The sequence below is a fragment of the Saimiri boliviensis genome, chromosome 12, assembly GCF_048565385.1.
Source record: "Saimiri boliviensis isolate mSaiBol1 chromosome 12, mSaiBol1.pri, whole genome shotgun sequence".
Classification (NCBI taxonomy): Eukaryota; Metazoa; Chordata; class Mammalia; order Primates; family Cebidae; genus Saimiri; species Saimiri boliviensis.
Window position 1 is genome coordinate 2,298,925 of NC_133460.1, and position 15,992 is coordinate 2,314,916.

The 15,992-nt window shown below is 40.2% G+C and overlaps 1 pseudogene; it reads right to left on the reverse strand.

Annotated features, from left to right (window-relative positions):
• Positions 1 to 1,903: 1,903 nt before the first annotated feature.
• LOC101030687 (histone-binding protein RBBP4 pseudogene) lies at positions 1,904 to 3,707 on the reverse strand (annotated as a pseudogene).
• Between the last annotated feature and the right edge of the window lie 12,285 nt (positions 3,708 to 15,992).

A 15,992-nucleotide genomic window follows, 5' to 3' on the forward strand; every position in this document is an offset into this window, starting at 1 on the left:
TATTCCTTTACATCTAGCTGTAATTTTGTATTTATTAACCCATCTTTCTCTATTCCTCCTTCCTCCCCATCTTACCAGGTTCTAGTTACCACTATTCTACTCTCAATGTCTATGAGATTAACTTATTTAGCTTCCACTATATGAACGAGAGAGCATGAAGTATTTATCTTCCTGTGCCTGGCTTACTACACTTAAAACATCCTCTAGGGTCATCCATGTTGCCACAATTGAAGGATTTCATTCTTTTTATGGCTGAATACTATTCCATTGTTTATATATAGCATATTTTCTTTATCTGTTTATCTGCCGATCAACACTTAGGTTGAGTTTTTATCTCGGCTATCGTGAATAGTGCTGCTATAAACATGGGAGTACAGCTATCTCTTTGACATTGTGATTTCCTTTCCTTTAGATAAATACCCAGTAAAGGCATTGCTGAATTATGTGATAGTTCTGTTCTTTGAAAAACCTTCCTGTTATTTTCCATAATTGCTGTACTAATTTACATTCCCACCGAGAGTGCATAAGAGTTCCCTTTTCTCTACATTCTTACCAGCATTTATTTGCTTATGTGTTTTTGTCTTCTTTATAATCACTGTTCTAACTGGAGTGAGATAATATTTCCGTGTGGTTTTGATTTGCATTTCCCTGCTGATTAGTGACCTTAAGGATCTTTATGTGCTTCTTGGCCATTTGTATGTCTTCTTCTGAGAAGTGTTTATTCAGATTATTTCCTCATGTTTAATCAGATGATTTTTTCACCATTGGACTGATTGAGTTTTTTTGTATATTCTGTATATTACTCGTCAAATGAACAGTTTGCAAATATTTTCACTCTGTAGATTGTCCCTTTACTCTGTTGGTTGTTTCCTTTGCTGTGCATAAGCTTTTTAGCTTGATAGAAATCTATTTGTCTATTTTTTAATTTTGTTTTCCATGCTTTTGAGGTTTTGACCATGAAATCTTTGCCAGTCCAATATTCAGAAACATTTCCCCTATACCCTGTATTTTCCTCTTGTAGTTTCACAGTTTCAGGTCTTACATTTAAGTGTTTAAGCCATTTGAGTTGATTTTTGTGTATGGCGAGAGATGGGGTCCAGTTTCCTTCTTCTGCAGATGGATATTTAATTTTCCCAGAACCGTTTACTGAGGAGATGGTCCTTTCTCCAATGTACATTATTGGTACCTTGTTTAAAATCAGTTGGCTATAAATATGTGGATGTATTTCTAGATATTATATTCTGTTCTGTTGGCCTGTGTTTCTGTTTTTAATGCCATGACCATGCTGTTTTGGTTATACATTTGTACTATATTTTGAAGTCACATAGTGTGATGCTTCCACCTTTGTTCTTTTTGCTCAGGATTGCTTCAGGATCTTTTGTGATCCCATATAAATATTAGGATTTTTTCTATTTCTATGAAAAATGTGATTGGCATTTTATTTTATTTTATTTTTTTATGTAGAAAAGCAATTTATTCCATTTTAAGCGCTTACACAGTTAGTCATGGAGAGTAACAGGCCTGCTGGTGAAACAGGTCACCCAAAATGAAGATGGCATCAAACTAGTGGTAAAGGACTAACTCCTAAAAAAAAAAGCAACTCTTGTCAAGGATTAATTTAATTTTAAAAAAAAATACAAGTTATTGATTCACTCTTCTCAACCTGACAGTCTACCTGTGGTGTAACTGTCAGGTAAAAACATACATCTTTACAACTTGGTGGTCCCAAGTTAAAAACAAAAACACCATTTCACAGAAAGGAAAGAAACAACATGAAGACAGCTCAAGAAATACACTAACGAGCAAAAATATATGGGGAAAGAGGAACGTGTAGTTTTGACTTAACTGAAGAAACCAAGAGGAAACTGGTCTACGTATGAAAATGTGCATCCTGCAGAGTCAGGTGTCAAGATTTGAGTAGGAATCTACGACTCGAATCTCCCCTATTTCCTGAATAAAAGTGACAAGTTTCAGTATTTATACTTCATGCCTCAGACGCCTAGCTCATTTGGCTCTATTCCTTATTCATTCTAGCCTTTACTTAAATGAGTCTGGAAAACTTGGGGATATAGCGTAAGAAAAATAATCACACATAATATTCCCCTTTCTGTAGCTACTTTAGACCTGGGTTACTAGAAAATTCCTGAAGAAAATTTCAATGTAAGTCTGTGGCTTTGCTGAATCAAACCCCCCTCCCCCATTAATATTTAGAAAACAGCCACTGTTTGGGCTAATAGCATTACTGGTGGTACCTATTATATAGAGGGATAGCTGAACAAAGTCTGTGTCTCAAAACCAGTGTTAAATCACTCTCAGGGTTGAGAAGAAAAAAGGGGAGTCTAAAATCACAAGAAGTAAAGACACATATATCTAGGACCCTTGTCCTTCCGGATCCACGCTTCCTTCAGGGTCTTCGTCGTTATAAATGTTCTCTGCCATTTGCCACACTTGCATGATATTATCTTCTGATACAGAACAAATCACCCAAGGCTCATTGGGATTCCAGGAGAAATCAGATATCTTGGCAGTGTGACCTCCATGAATAAACAACAACTCTGGTGGCCCATCTTCTGCATCTTCTGGGGATTGTTCTTCTCCAATTTTACTTAAATCCCAGACATTCAGTCTGCGATCAGTACCACTGGAAGCCAAAATAGTCTCATTGTGAGGTGACCACTGAACCTGGAATATTTCATCCTTACGTGATTCAAAGGAATGCAACTTAAGTTTCAGATTTCTCAGATCCCACAAAGCAACAGTCTTGTCAGCTGATCCTGTAGCAAGAATGAACTCACTATAAGGATTGAAAGAGAGGCAGTTCACTTCAGCAGTGTGAGCGTCAACTGAGTGGCTTGGTTTGGAAGTATTGTTTGAACGAGTATCCCAAATCATAAGTTTCTGATCATCAGCCACTGACCCAAAGAGAGACTCATGGAGCAGATGCCAGGAAACATCTTCTACTACTGCTGTATGCCCTGTAAAGATGGTCTTCGCATCCACCACTTTTTCTTCCTTTGGAACGGCACTGATGTCCCACAGGCAGATGGTGTGGTCATCTGAAGCACTAAGCAAGTGCCCACTGAGATTTGGGTTCCAAGAAAGCCCATAGCCTTCTTTCTGATGTCCACGGAGACGCAAATCTGGGTTGCATTCTCCAGAAGGATCTGGTTTAGAAGGATGTTTTGTATAGTCAAAGACAAGAACATCACTGGAAGGAGTCTTTGTTGCAATGATACAAGGGTTCTGGGGCATATAACGAGCCCTGTTTACTTCTCCTTCATGGTTGATCTTGATTTCTATTTCAATTTTTCCACTAACTGAACCAAAACCTCCAAATTCTCCTTTCTCACTGTCGTAGTGTGATGCATCAAACTGAGCATCATCATTAGGGAGCTGCACACTGGCTATCACAAGATGGTTTTGTTCATCCGATGTGTGTGTCCCCAGCACAAGCCGATGAATGCTGAAATCTTTCCCTTCTGGTCTGGTTACATCTGGAAGCCACTGGGCAGTTAGGCTGGGCCACTCCAGGGCATGGGTCATCACCAAGTCATAAGGAAAAGGAGTGTTCTTTTTCCATATTTTGTACTCCTCGTTGATCACTCGTTCTTCCACTGCGTCGTCGAAGGCTGCTTCCTTGTCGGCCATGGCTAGCAAGCGAGCCGAGGGAATCCTGGGGTCGAGTGTTGCGGGAGGGGCGGGGAGGCTGAAAGCCGTTATTGGCATTTTAATAGGAATTGCATTGAATCTGTAGATTGCCTTAGGTAGTATATTGATTTTTACGATATTGATTCCTCCAATTCATGAACATATGGTGTCTTTCTTATTTTTTTGTCCCTTTCAGTTTCCTTTATCAGCATTTTATAATTTTCATCCTAGAGCTCTTTCACCTCCTTGATTAAATTAAACAAAGGATTCATCACCAACAGACCAGCCTTACAAGAAGTGCTTAAAGGAATCCTACTTCTGGAAGCAAAAAGCCAGTCAAAGCTACCGTAATGAAGCCACATGAAAGTATACAACTCACTAGTAGAGCAGATACACAAATGAGAAAGGGAAAGGAATAAAACCTTATCCCTGTTAAAAAAAACACCAAACCACAAACAAACAGAGGAAGAAAGGAACCAGGGACATACAAAGCAATCAGAAAACAATTGACAAAATGACAGGAGTAAGTCCTCATCCATCAATAACAACTTTGAATGTAAATAAAGTAAATTCCCCAATTAAAAGATATAGATTGGCTGAATTGATTTTTTTTTGACCCCACAATATGCTGCCTACACGAAACTCACTTCATCTGTAATGACACACACAGACTGAAAGAAAAGGGATAGAGAAAGACATTGTACGCAAATGAACCTTAAAATCAAGCAGGAGTCGCTATATTTAGGTAAAATAGACTTTAAGCCAGAAACTGTGAAAAAAGATAAACAATGTCATTATATAATATTAAAGGGAGCAATCAATTCAGCAAGAAAATATAACAATTATAAATATATATGCACATAACACCAGAGCACCCAGATATATAAAGCAAATATTAATAGATCGAAAGGGGAGATAGACTAAACCCCAATAACAGTAGGAGATATTTTCCCATGAAACATTCTCCAGGTTAGGCCGTATGTTATGTTAGGCCACAGTACAAGTCTCAATATTTTTTAAAAATCAAAATCATATCAAGTAGATTTTCTGTCCACAATGAAATAAAACTAGATATATCATAGCAAAAGGAGCTTTGGAAACTGTACAAATACATGGAAATTAAATATCATGCTTCTGAACAACTGATGGGTCAATGAAGAAATTAAGAAGAAAGTTTAAAAATTTCTTGAAATAAACAAAAATAGAAATGTAGCATTCCAAAATCTGTGAGACACGCTGAAAGCAGTAGCAACAGGGACATTTATAGCAATAATTGCCTACGTTCAAAAAATAGAAATGTTTCAAGTAAACAACTCAGCAGTGCACTTCAAGGAATTAGAAAAGCAAAAACAAAACAAACCCTAAATTAGTGGAAGGAAAGAAATAATAAAGATCAGAAAAAAAATAAAACAAAGTAGGACATAAAAAATGTGAAAAAAAGAAGAAGAAAAGGATTTGGTTTGCTAATATTTTGTTGAGAATTTTTGCATCTGTGTTCATCAGACTTGTGGTTTTCTGTTTCGGTTGTGTTTTTGTCTGGTTTTGGTATCAGGATAATGTTGACCTTGTAGAATGAGTTCGGAAGAATTTTTTTCTTTTCGATTTTTTGAAATAGTTTGAGGAGAATTGGTGTTTGCTTCTAAAATGTTTGGTAGAATCCAATAGTGAAGTCATTGGTCATGGGCTTTTCTTTGTTGGGAAACTTTTTATTATTGCTTTAATCTCATTACTTGTTATTGGTGTGTTCAGATTTTCTTTCTTTCTGGTTTAATCTTTGCAGATTATATTTGTCCAGAAATGTATCTATTTCTTCTGGGTTTTCCTTTTTTTTTTTGTATATGGTTGTTTGTAAATCTCTAATAATTTTTAAAAATATATCTATGATATCAGTTGCAATGTCTTCTCTTTTTGTTTCTGATTTTATTTATTTGAGTCTTCTCTCTTTTTCTTTTCATAGTCCAGCTATGGTTTGTTGAGTTGTTAGTCTTTAAAATAACAACTTTTCATTTCATTCATCTTTTGTATTTTTTTATATATACTTTAAGTTCTGGGGTACATGTGCAGATCATTCAGGATTGTTACATAGGCATACACATGCCATGGTAGTTTGCTGCCTCCATCCCCCCAACATCTACATTAGATATTTCTCCTAATGTTATCCCTCCCCAATCCCTCCATCCCCTGCTCTCCCTCCCTTTGCTCCCTCACCCCCCAGCAGGCCTTGGTGTGTGATGTTTCCCTCCCTGTGTCCACGTGTTCTCATTGTTCAACACCAGCCTATGAGTGAGAACATGTGGTGTTTGGTTTTCTGTTCTTGTGTCAGTTTGCTGAGAATAATGGTTTCCAGCTTCATCCATGTCCCTGCAACGGACATGAACTCATCCTTTTTAATGGCTGCATAGTATTCCATGTGTCACATTTTCTTTATCCAGATTATCATTGATGAGCATTTGGGTTGGTTCCAAATCCAACAGCACATCAAAAAGATTATACACCATAACGAGGTAGGAATCATTCCAGGAATGCAAAGAGGTTTCAACATATGCAAATCAATAAATGTGATCCATCACATCAATAGAATGAAGGACAATAACCATGTGATCATCTCAACAGATTCACAAAAAAAGATTTGATAAAATTCAGTATTCCTTCATAATTAAAATAAAAATCTTTCAACAAATTGGATATAAAAGCAATGTACTTCAACACAACAAAGACCATGTACGATAAACCCATATCCAACATCATTCAGAATGAGAAATAGAACACTTTTCCTCCAAGAACTGGAACACGACAAGCATGTCCACTTTCACCACTCTAATGCAACATCATACTGGAAGGCCTAGCCAGAGCAATCAGGCAAGAGAAAAAAAATAAAGGGCATCCAAATTGGAAACAAGGAAGTCAATTTGTCCCTGTTTGCAGATGACATGATTGCATACAAAGAAAATCCTAAAGATGACACCAGAAAACTCTTAAGGCAGATTAAGAAATTCAGTATAGATACAGGTACAAATTCAACATACAAAAATCAGTAGTGTTTTATAGAGTAGTAACAGACTAGCTGAGAAAGAAATCAAGAAAGCAATTCCATTTACATGAAACACAAAAGAATAAAGTAAAATATCTACTCATTAAGTTTAGAGAATGTGAGCAAGAGAAAGCTGCATTTAAAAATTGTTTGTAGGAGCCAGGTATGGTAGCTCGTGCCTATAATCCTAGTGCTTTGAGATGCCAAGGAGAGAGGATTGCTTGAGGCTAAGAGTTCAAGACCAGCCTGGGCAACATAGCAAGACCCCATGGCTACATAGAACAAAAAACTTTTTGTAATAGTGATGACATCTGTAGGAGCAGTTGGGGACGTAACAAATCTTGTGAATTCCAGTTACGTGGCCCCTGAGCAGTAAGCAATTATAGAAAAGAAGCAAGGGAATAATGGCTGGCTATTGTTTAACTATGCTCCTAGCTTAGCAGAAGAAACAACGACTTGTTAGAGTTTAACTATGTCTACATCTTAGCAGAATTCAGGTCCCTATCATAATTCTAACTTTGTGGACTTTCATTAGTCTTACAAGGGTGGTTGCAGTTTCCAAACAAGGAGGCAGTCAGTTTTGGAAAGGTCATTCTTGCTTTGAAGTTAAACTATAAACTAAATTCCTTCCATAGTTAGCTTGGCCTATGCACAAGAATGAGCAAGGGAAGTTAGCTTGTGATGTTAGAAACATGATGGAGACAGTTGTGTTTGATTTCTCTCACTGCTGTAATTTTGCAAAGGCTGTTTCAAGGGAACATGAGGAAGGAACAGTGACCAGGCAGAGGAATTGGTATGTGAAAAGGCTGGTGTGTGAAAGAACATTGCATGCTGTCTCTCCATGACGGCAGAACACACATACATGAGAGATCACATAGTACAGTTCCTCGAGTCCCAGGGCTCAGGGGAAGTGAAGCACCTTGACATAGCCCATGCACAGTCACATCTCAATATTTGAAAACACACTTGCCTTCTTGGGCCCTGAAAATCAGGAGGGTGAGTTCTGACATTCCAGTACCTTCTGGGGAAGAATTCATTCATTAATCCAATAAAAAAATATTCATTGAGGTTCTACTATGTACCAGGCCTCATGATAAATTCTGGGGCTGTGATGACAAAGTAAACCAACAGGCTGTATTCTCATGGAGTTCGTGGTTGACCCTCACATCCCCATCTCTGACAAGTGCATACATGAGACCAGGCCTAATGGAGCTCCCAAGAGACGGAGAAAGGCTGCCATTTTGAAAACAAACTCCCAGTGGCTTTTATAGACTTCTTGGTGTCTTTAGCAGCATATCCTGCTGACTGGGCCTTTTTTTTTTTTTTTTTTTTTTTTTTTTTGAGACGGAGTTTCGCTCTTGTTACCCAGGCTGGAGTGCAATGGTGTGATCTCAGCTCACCGCAACCTCCGCCTCCTGGGCTCAGGCAATTCTCCTGCCTCAGCCTCCTGAGTAGCTGGGATTACAGGCACGCGCCACCACGCCCAGCTACTTTTTTGTACTTTTAGTAGAGACGGGGTTTCACCATGTTGACCAGGACGGTCTTGATCTCTCGACTTCGTGATCCACCCGCCTCGGCCTCCCAAAGTGCTGGGATTACAGGCTTGAGCCACCGCGCCCGGCTCTGACTGGGCCTTTTTCCAGGAAGAAACGAAAGACTGCCCCAGTGAGGCCAAGGATGAGGGAGAAGGCCTGCCACAGGGGCCTCGAGGTATTGTGTTTAAATTCAAAGCACTCAGCACACTTCATGCTGGAAATAATCAGTCAAGTCACAGGCAGCATCAGCCCAGGGAGAATACAGAATGCAGAATAAAACTACCGCAAGGAAAACAAAACTGCACATTCTGGTGTGTGCAGACCTGTCCTCGGCTCCAGAGAACCATAAACCAGGGATGGTTCAAATGCAAAATGGCTTTGTTGAAACGTCTGCTTCCTTCTGACTTTCCCCTTCAAAAGCAACACTGCTCTCTTTGTTTGCAGACTTGGCAGCTTTTTCAGGACCCAAATCCATTGTCAGTACCTCTGAGATTAGAGGCTTTTCCAAGGCCACGGAGGATTATTATTTCCTCTGAATTGCCTGGACTTTAAGGCTGCTTGGAATTCACTCATTGCCTCTTTTATCCATTAGCATCTTCAAAAACATTCTCAATATCAGAATAATTATAATAATAATGACAATATCATCAACAACCATTTACTGAGAGTCTGTGTCAGGCCAGGTCTCAGTGACAACTGAACAGGCAGGCTTCTGAAACAACTGTTTCAGCACTGCCTGAGTGGTTAAGTTAAATACTAAAAGCCGAATGAGCTAGTGCCCTTATACAAAGGAGAGATTGTGTGCCTAGGCTTTTCTGAGGCCTTGAAGCATGACAAAGTAATGAAGGAATTCTCAACAGGACCCATTTAGGATTAAACAAATTTCTGTTGGTGATCTGAAGAAACTCCCCAGATCTCCGCAAACAAGTGTTACTGGGGTCTAAAGGAACTCCCCGAACCTCTATGATTTAGTGAGAGACAAGATAAAGGGTAATCACCCCTGCACCTGGACCCATCTCCATTAAGTGAATTTACTGAGGCTCCAGAGGCAGGTCGACAGGACTCAGACCTTATAGATGAGAAGAAGATGTTCACTTATGTCTTTAGATGAATCCACACTTAAAAAACACTTAGCCATATAGCTTAGAAGGTATATAAGCTCTGGAAAACTTCGTAATTTTGAGTTGGTCTGGTGATATTTCTTAGGCCGCCTCCTTGAACCCTGTTACAGAAATGAACTCCCTGCTTCCCCAGTTCATCTGCACCTCTTTATTGGGTTGTGAGAATAAACAGTCCAACCCTCAGTTTGGTATGGGAGTGAGTCTAGTATGCACCATACTCTGTGCCAATCCCTTGGGGCACTTGGTCAAGTTTAACCCTCTTAATTACCCTGTAAGGTTGATATTTGTAGTGCATGCTGTGGTGCGCCATCCAGATCTCCCTTCAAGACTGAAGCGCTCATTCCCACAGCTGCTGAGAATATTATTGACTGATAAAGAGTTCAGCCAAGTTCTTCTTTGGGAATTAACCTACCGGGTGGAAGGGCACTGCCTCACGCAGCTTCCACCCCAGGGGCAGCCTACATCCAATGGCCCAGCCCCCTCTCCTCCAGGTGGAAGGACCTCCCGGTTCATCCCAGCCCCAGGTAGCTTATGACGTTGACAGTTCACCTCCTCCCTCTGCTAGGTCCTGCATCCCTCACTCCTGGCAGCTGTTGAGCCCTAGAACACTCCCCAGGAAACTTCCATCTCTTCCAATTCTAGAGGCTTTTCCCCTTTTAGAAAGCCCACCTCTGTCTACTCAAAGGGAGTTAGTGTCAGAAAATAAAGTCTTGCCAGTTCTTTCCAGGAGCAAAGAAGGCCTATGCTTTTGTTATTCAAAGGCTTGGTTAGTGTCTTGGTTTCCCATTGATGCTGTAACAAATTACCAAAAATGTAATGGCTTAAAGCAACACAAATGTACTTCCTCCCAGTTCTGGAGGTCACATATCTAAAACAGCTCTTTCCAGGCTAACATCAAGATGTTGGGAAAGTTTGAAAGTTGCTTCTGGAGGCCGTGTGAGAATAATCTGTTTCCTTTGACCTTTTTCACCTTCTAGAAGCAGCCCACATTCCTTGGCTCCTAGCTTCCTCCTCCATCTCAAAGCCAAAAGCATAGTGTCTTAAATCTCTCCCTCCCTCCCTCCCTCTCTCTCTCTCTGTTTTCCTGCCCAGCTTCTGCTTCCCTCGTCATATCTCCTCTGACTCTGACCCTCCCACATCTCTCTTATGAGGATTCTTTTGATCACTTTGAGCCCACCCAATAATTTGGCATAATCTCCCCACTTCAAGATTCCTAACTTTGTCCTTACTACCATGTAAGGTCATATCTTCACAGGTTTCAGGAATTTCCAGGTGGACATCTTTAGGGCGCTGTTATGATGTCTACCACAATTGGGAAGGTGAAAATATAACTCCTTTTCAGTTTTATACAGCTAAGACATCAATTTCAAATCATTAAATTGTAAGATTATTCTGCCATAGTATGTCCTAGCTTTGCACAATGGACACTGAAATTCCTTGTGCCTCATATCCTTTGGCTAAAAATTTATCAATGTGTCTAGCAAGACAGAAAATGCTGGGGTGTCAGTTTTGCCACTACCTTTATTCCGTACCTGTACTCTCAGAACTTCCCATTCTTCAGAAATCATGACCAACCTTCCCACCGTGGGAGCTTCGTTAAATAGACCCCCAGGTGCTGGGGTCTTCTCGTCTGTTCCCTGGTAACTCCACAGTACCTGGCTTGGGCCTTTAGTTCTGAGCTCACAGTTGCCACGGTAGCTCATGCTCTGGGGTGCTCTGGGGATGGTCTAGTCCTGCCCACACTGTCCAACACTGTAGTCACTGGCCACATGTAGTCACCGAGCCCTTGGAATGTGTTATTTTTTTTTCAAATGGAGATGGGAGCAAGTGTAAAATACACACCAGATTTCGAAGACTTAGTACAAAAAAGAGTGAAAGGCCATGAGGAGACGTGAAGGAAACTTAGAAGCACATGACTAAGTAAAGAAGCCTGTCTGAAAAGTCTACATTCTGGATGATTCCAACTCTGTGACATTCTGAAAAAGGCAAAACCTGGGGACAGTAAAAGATCCATGGCTGCCAGGAGTTGGGGAAAGGAGAATTAAACTGGCAGAGCATAGAAAATGTTTGGGGCAGGGCACTGAAATAATTCTGCATGTTCATACTTAGGCTGTATTAAGACTAACGTTAATGTTTTGGGTATAGTAAGTTAAATATGCTATTAACCATTATTTATGTTTATTTTATTTGGTTTTTTTCCTACTGTTTCAATGTGACTACTAAGTCAATTTTAAATTATATCAAATTATATAATTCCATATATTCTACCCAGGAGGCAGAGGTTGCGGTGAGCCAAGATCGCGCCATTGCACTCCAGCCTGGGTAACAAGAGCAAAACTCCGTCTCAAAAAAAAAAAAAAAAAAATTATATTTGTGGCTCACTTTGTATTTCTACTGGGGAGCATTGCTTGAATCAATCAATTTCTACAGAAGCTTTCTTTACCCACAGGCCCCACAGAATGTTGGCTGCTTTATTCATCTGTAAGTGAATGCCACGCAGTCTTGGTACATAATGAATATTTTAGTCAATGTTTACTGAATGAATGAGAGACTAAATGGGTGAGCACTCTTTAGCAGGCTAGGAGTGGTTCTCTGATGCTACGGTGTGCTCTCTCTCTCGCTGTCTCGCTCTCTCGCTCGCTCTGTCTCACTCTCTCTTTCTCTCGCTCTCTCTCTCTCTCTTTCTCTCACATCCTGTAAACAAGTCCTCTGCTGCTTATCCCAAGGAACTTCTTGTGGGACATTGTAGACATCCCCCACCCCCAGCAAAATAGTTCCTGAAATTACCCTTGAATCAATTCATACTCAGCATTCCATCTATTCCATTCCCTTTACACCCGCTTTACATTTTTGAATGGTAACTGTGTGAGAATTAATATCTCCACTTTACAGGCAAAATGACTTGGAAAAGAAATTTCAGGGTGCTTGCTGAAAGGTCACAGAGGATATTTGGTTTTCTGGACTCCGTGCCTAAGCTAAAAGCACAAGCAGTTACACATCTTTGCTCAACCAAAGGGAGTTAGAGTGTAGTCAAGCCAAGTTTGGTTTTACTTTATTACATTTTGTTTTATTTCATTTTTCTGGTGGTAAAAGTAATAGATCATCATTGTAGAACATTTAAAAGGTGGAGGAAAGTATAAGGAAACATATTCGTAAATATGCCCTACAATCCTACCCTTCAGTTACAGTCACATAGCGTGTTTTCCTCTAGTCTCTGTACTTAGGACTCTACATAATTGACAGTATTTTTACAATTTCTCAGCCTTACTTTTTTATTCACTATTGTAGCATAAATATTTACAACCTCATTTCAAACTCACCATGGAACAAGATAAATGCCATATGTGCAAAAACCATAATTAATTGAATTTCATCCAGATTATGCATCTCTGGGCTGTTTCCCATTGACCACTGTGAGAGAGCCTGGCTCTGCAGCTTTAGGAGAAAATCTTCACTCCCTATTGTGCTATTTTCAGGATAAAGACAAAGAATTAAAGTTATTGAGTAAAAGAGGAGGAATATGAAGGGGACCCTTGATACCTCCAGCAAGGCTATATGAAATGCCTTCACCAGACTCTACCCAGCTGTTACATTCTGTCCTACAGTCTCCAGCCCTGACAGAGAGGAGCTGAACACCAGAAGATGAGTAAAAGCCACTAACTCTGCCTTGTTCCAGGCCATACAAGATCCTTTTCTGGGTCAGAACAGATCCCTCCCAGAGAGCAGTGTGGGAGCCAGTGTCCATTCACCCTTAAAATGCATAGGGAAATCTGCAAGAGAAATCAGAATAGAAACTGAACTGAAGCTGTCCTAAAGGGAATGGAATGTATTGGCTCACAGGGCTTGAAAATTATACTGAAGGAGTGTATAGAATTGAAAGGATGGTTGCAAGGATAATGTCCCCAGGCAGTGGAACTGGCTCTTGACACTGGCAAAATACAACTTTCATCCTTCTCTCTCTCTCTCTCTCTCTCTCTCTCTCCATCTCCTTTTTCTCTCCCTCTCTTTCTCCCTCTCTCACTTTCTCTCTTCCTCTCTCTCCCTCTCTGTCTCCCTCTATCTCTTCTCTTTCTCTCTCACTCCCCTTTTATCCTTCTCTCCCCTTCTCTCCTCCTCCTCCTCCTCCTCCTTCTTCTTCTTCTCTCTCTCTCTCTCTCTCTCTCTCTCTCTCTCTCTCTCTCTCTCTCTGTTCCCCCCCCACCCTCTCCCTCTCCTCTCTCCCCATACATTTCTCACGTCCCTTTTCTCTCCCTGGCTTCATATCTTCCACTACAAACAGGCCTTTCTACATGATAGGAAAAAAGATAACTCTCAGTACCTCCAACTTTACACCCCCGCCCTTCGTATTTACAGCCAAAAGTTAGAGTATCTTTCCCTCAGCATCTATACATCAATTGCAGGGAAGAATGCTAATTGCTTTGCTAAGGTCACCTGTCCACCCAGTGAACTAATTATTGACACTTAAGAAATAGAAGTCGTTGATTGGTCAGACTTGAGTCACGTGCCAACCTCACTGGCCAGATCTGTTATCAGAAGAAGGGAGATGCACAAACTTGCTGGACAGTATTTTTAAAAATATCTACCAGCCAGGTGTGGTGGCTCACATCTGTAATCCCAGCATTTTGAGGGGCTGAGCTGGGTGGATCACCTGAGGTCAGGAGTTCGAGACCAGCCTGATCAACATGGCGAAACCCCACCCTACTAAAAATACAAAAATTAGCCAGGCATGGTGGTGCACACCTGTAGTCCTAGCTACTTGGAAGGCTGAGGCAGGAGAATTGTTTGAACCTGGGAGGCAGAGGTTGCAGTAAGCCGAGATTGTACCACTACACTCCAGCCTGGGCAAGAAAGCAAGACTCCATCTCAAAAAAAAAAAAAAGAAAAGAAAAAAATAGCTACCTTGGTTAAGTGTGCTTATCTATACCCATAAGCTCCAAGAACATCAGGTTATGAAAGCAAGAGCATGGACCTATAAGAGTTGTCATAGATAAAAGTCATTAGTTAAAGTAAATTTCAATTTCACTTTTTTATTTGTTTGTTTTGAGACAGGGTATTGCTCTGTCACCCAGACCAGAGTACAGTGACACGATCATGGTTCGCTGCAGCCCCGACTTCCCTGGGCTCAGTTGATCCTCCTACCTCAGCCTCTTAAGCAGCTGGGACTACAAGTATACCCCAACCACACCCAATTTTGTATTTTTCTTTTTTTCTTTTTTTTTTTTTTTTGTAGAGTTGGGGTTTCACCACATTGCCCAGGCTGGTCTCAAACTCCTGGGCTCAAACAACCCACTCACCTCAGCTTCCCAAAGTGGGAAGACAGGCATGAGCCACTGCACTCAGCCCTTGAATTTCACTTTTAAAAGTGAAAAAATGATGGGAAGATAACTTGTAAACATTAGGGACCTACCTTCTATTGATTCTAAACAGATAATCATAATTATGCTATTTACCTGGAGATCTCACATGCCAGACGACAAATGTTTCTCTGCAATTATCCGATTTTTGCATTGCATAATTTAGGCATTTAAGTTGTTGGGAAAGAGCACTTATCTATAAATATAAAATTATGTATGTGTTTTATCCGGTTACAAGGTAATCAGTAAACAGGGGTATTTAAGAAAAGTGTACAGTAATTACTAAATCTTGCTATTTAGGGCATATTACTTAACCAGGTAATGAAATACCTGAACACTAGTTTCTATTTAAATGTCATTCATCTGCAGATACGAAGACACTCTGCAGCTTTTAATTAAATTGTAGAATATCTCAGCTGTACTGTGCATTAGGTAGAAAGTTATTTCTCTTTTATAGTGGGATGAACTGAAACTTACTTCCCTGGCACTGAATCTAGAAATAAAGGTTATGAAATCTTCAACAGAATTTTCCACATCCCTTTAACATCTGCCTTACATGTAAAATGAGAGAATTTTTATGAACATAAAAACTTACTTATAGTTGACTTCAGAACTGAGACAGAAGAACACAGTATCCAGAAACAAGTATTTGTTGAGTGCCTACTATGTGCTAGGTATTGTGCAAAGCACTCTGTATGTTTCGCCTCATTAGAACCACCTGTCTTTTATAGGTGATAAAAACCAAGGTTTGGAGGGCTGGTATTGCAAGGTCACACAGCTTTTGAGTGGGAGAGTTGGAATTTGAAATCGAGCCAATGAGACACCAGGGTCCATGTTCTGACTGCCACAGCATGAGCCCAGAAGCCGGTAGCTAAAAGGAATGAATGCCAAAGTTTTTGTCTAATTGTCGGGTTCCATGAGGCCAATTTTTGTAGCTCTACTTATAAATGGCACAAAAATAGCATCTGGTGAACCAAGACTCAGGGGAACCAAATTCTGCTGAATAGTTCTGTCATCTGCTGTATTTCGCAAAGCAAAATCTGTAGGAACTATATCATTTGCTGCAGACATCATGCCTTCCCTTGAGGGTGGCAGGCAGTAGAGTTTAGGACATAACCAGAGTCCATAGAGTACAGATTTTGAACCTGAATTGCCTGGGTTCAAATACAGACTCAATTATTTTTCATCCATGGATATAGGCAACTAATTTACCTTCTCTAAAGCCCAAGGACCATAATGTGCAAAAAGGTTTCAAACATTTTATGTAACTACTCATCTGAATTTTGTTTACTATATTACATAC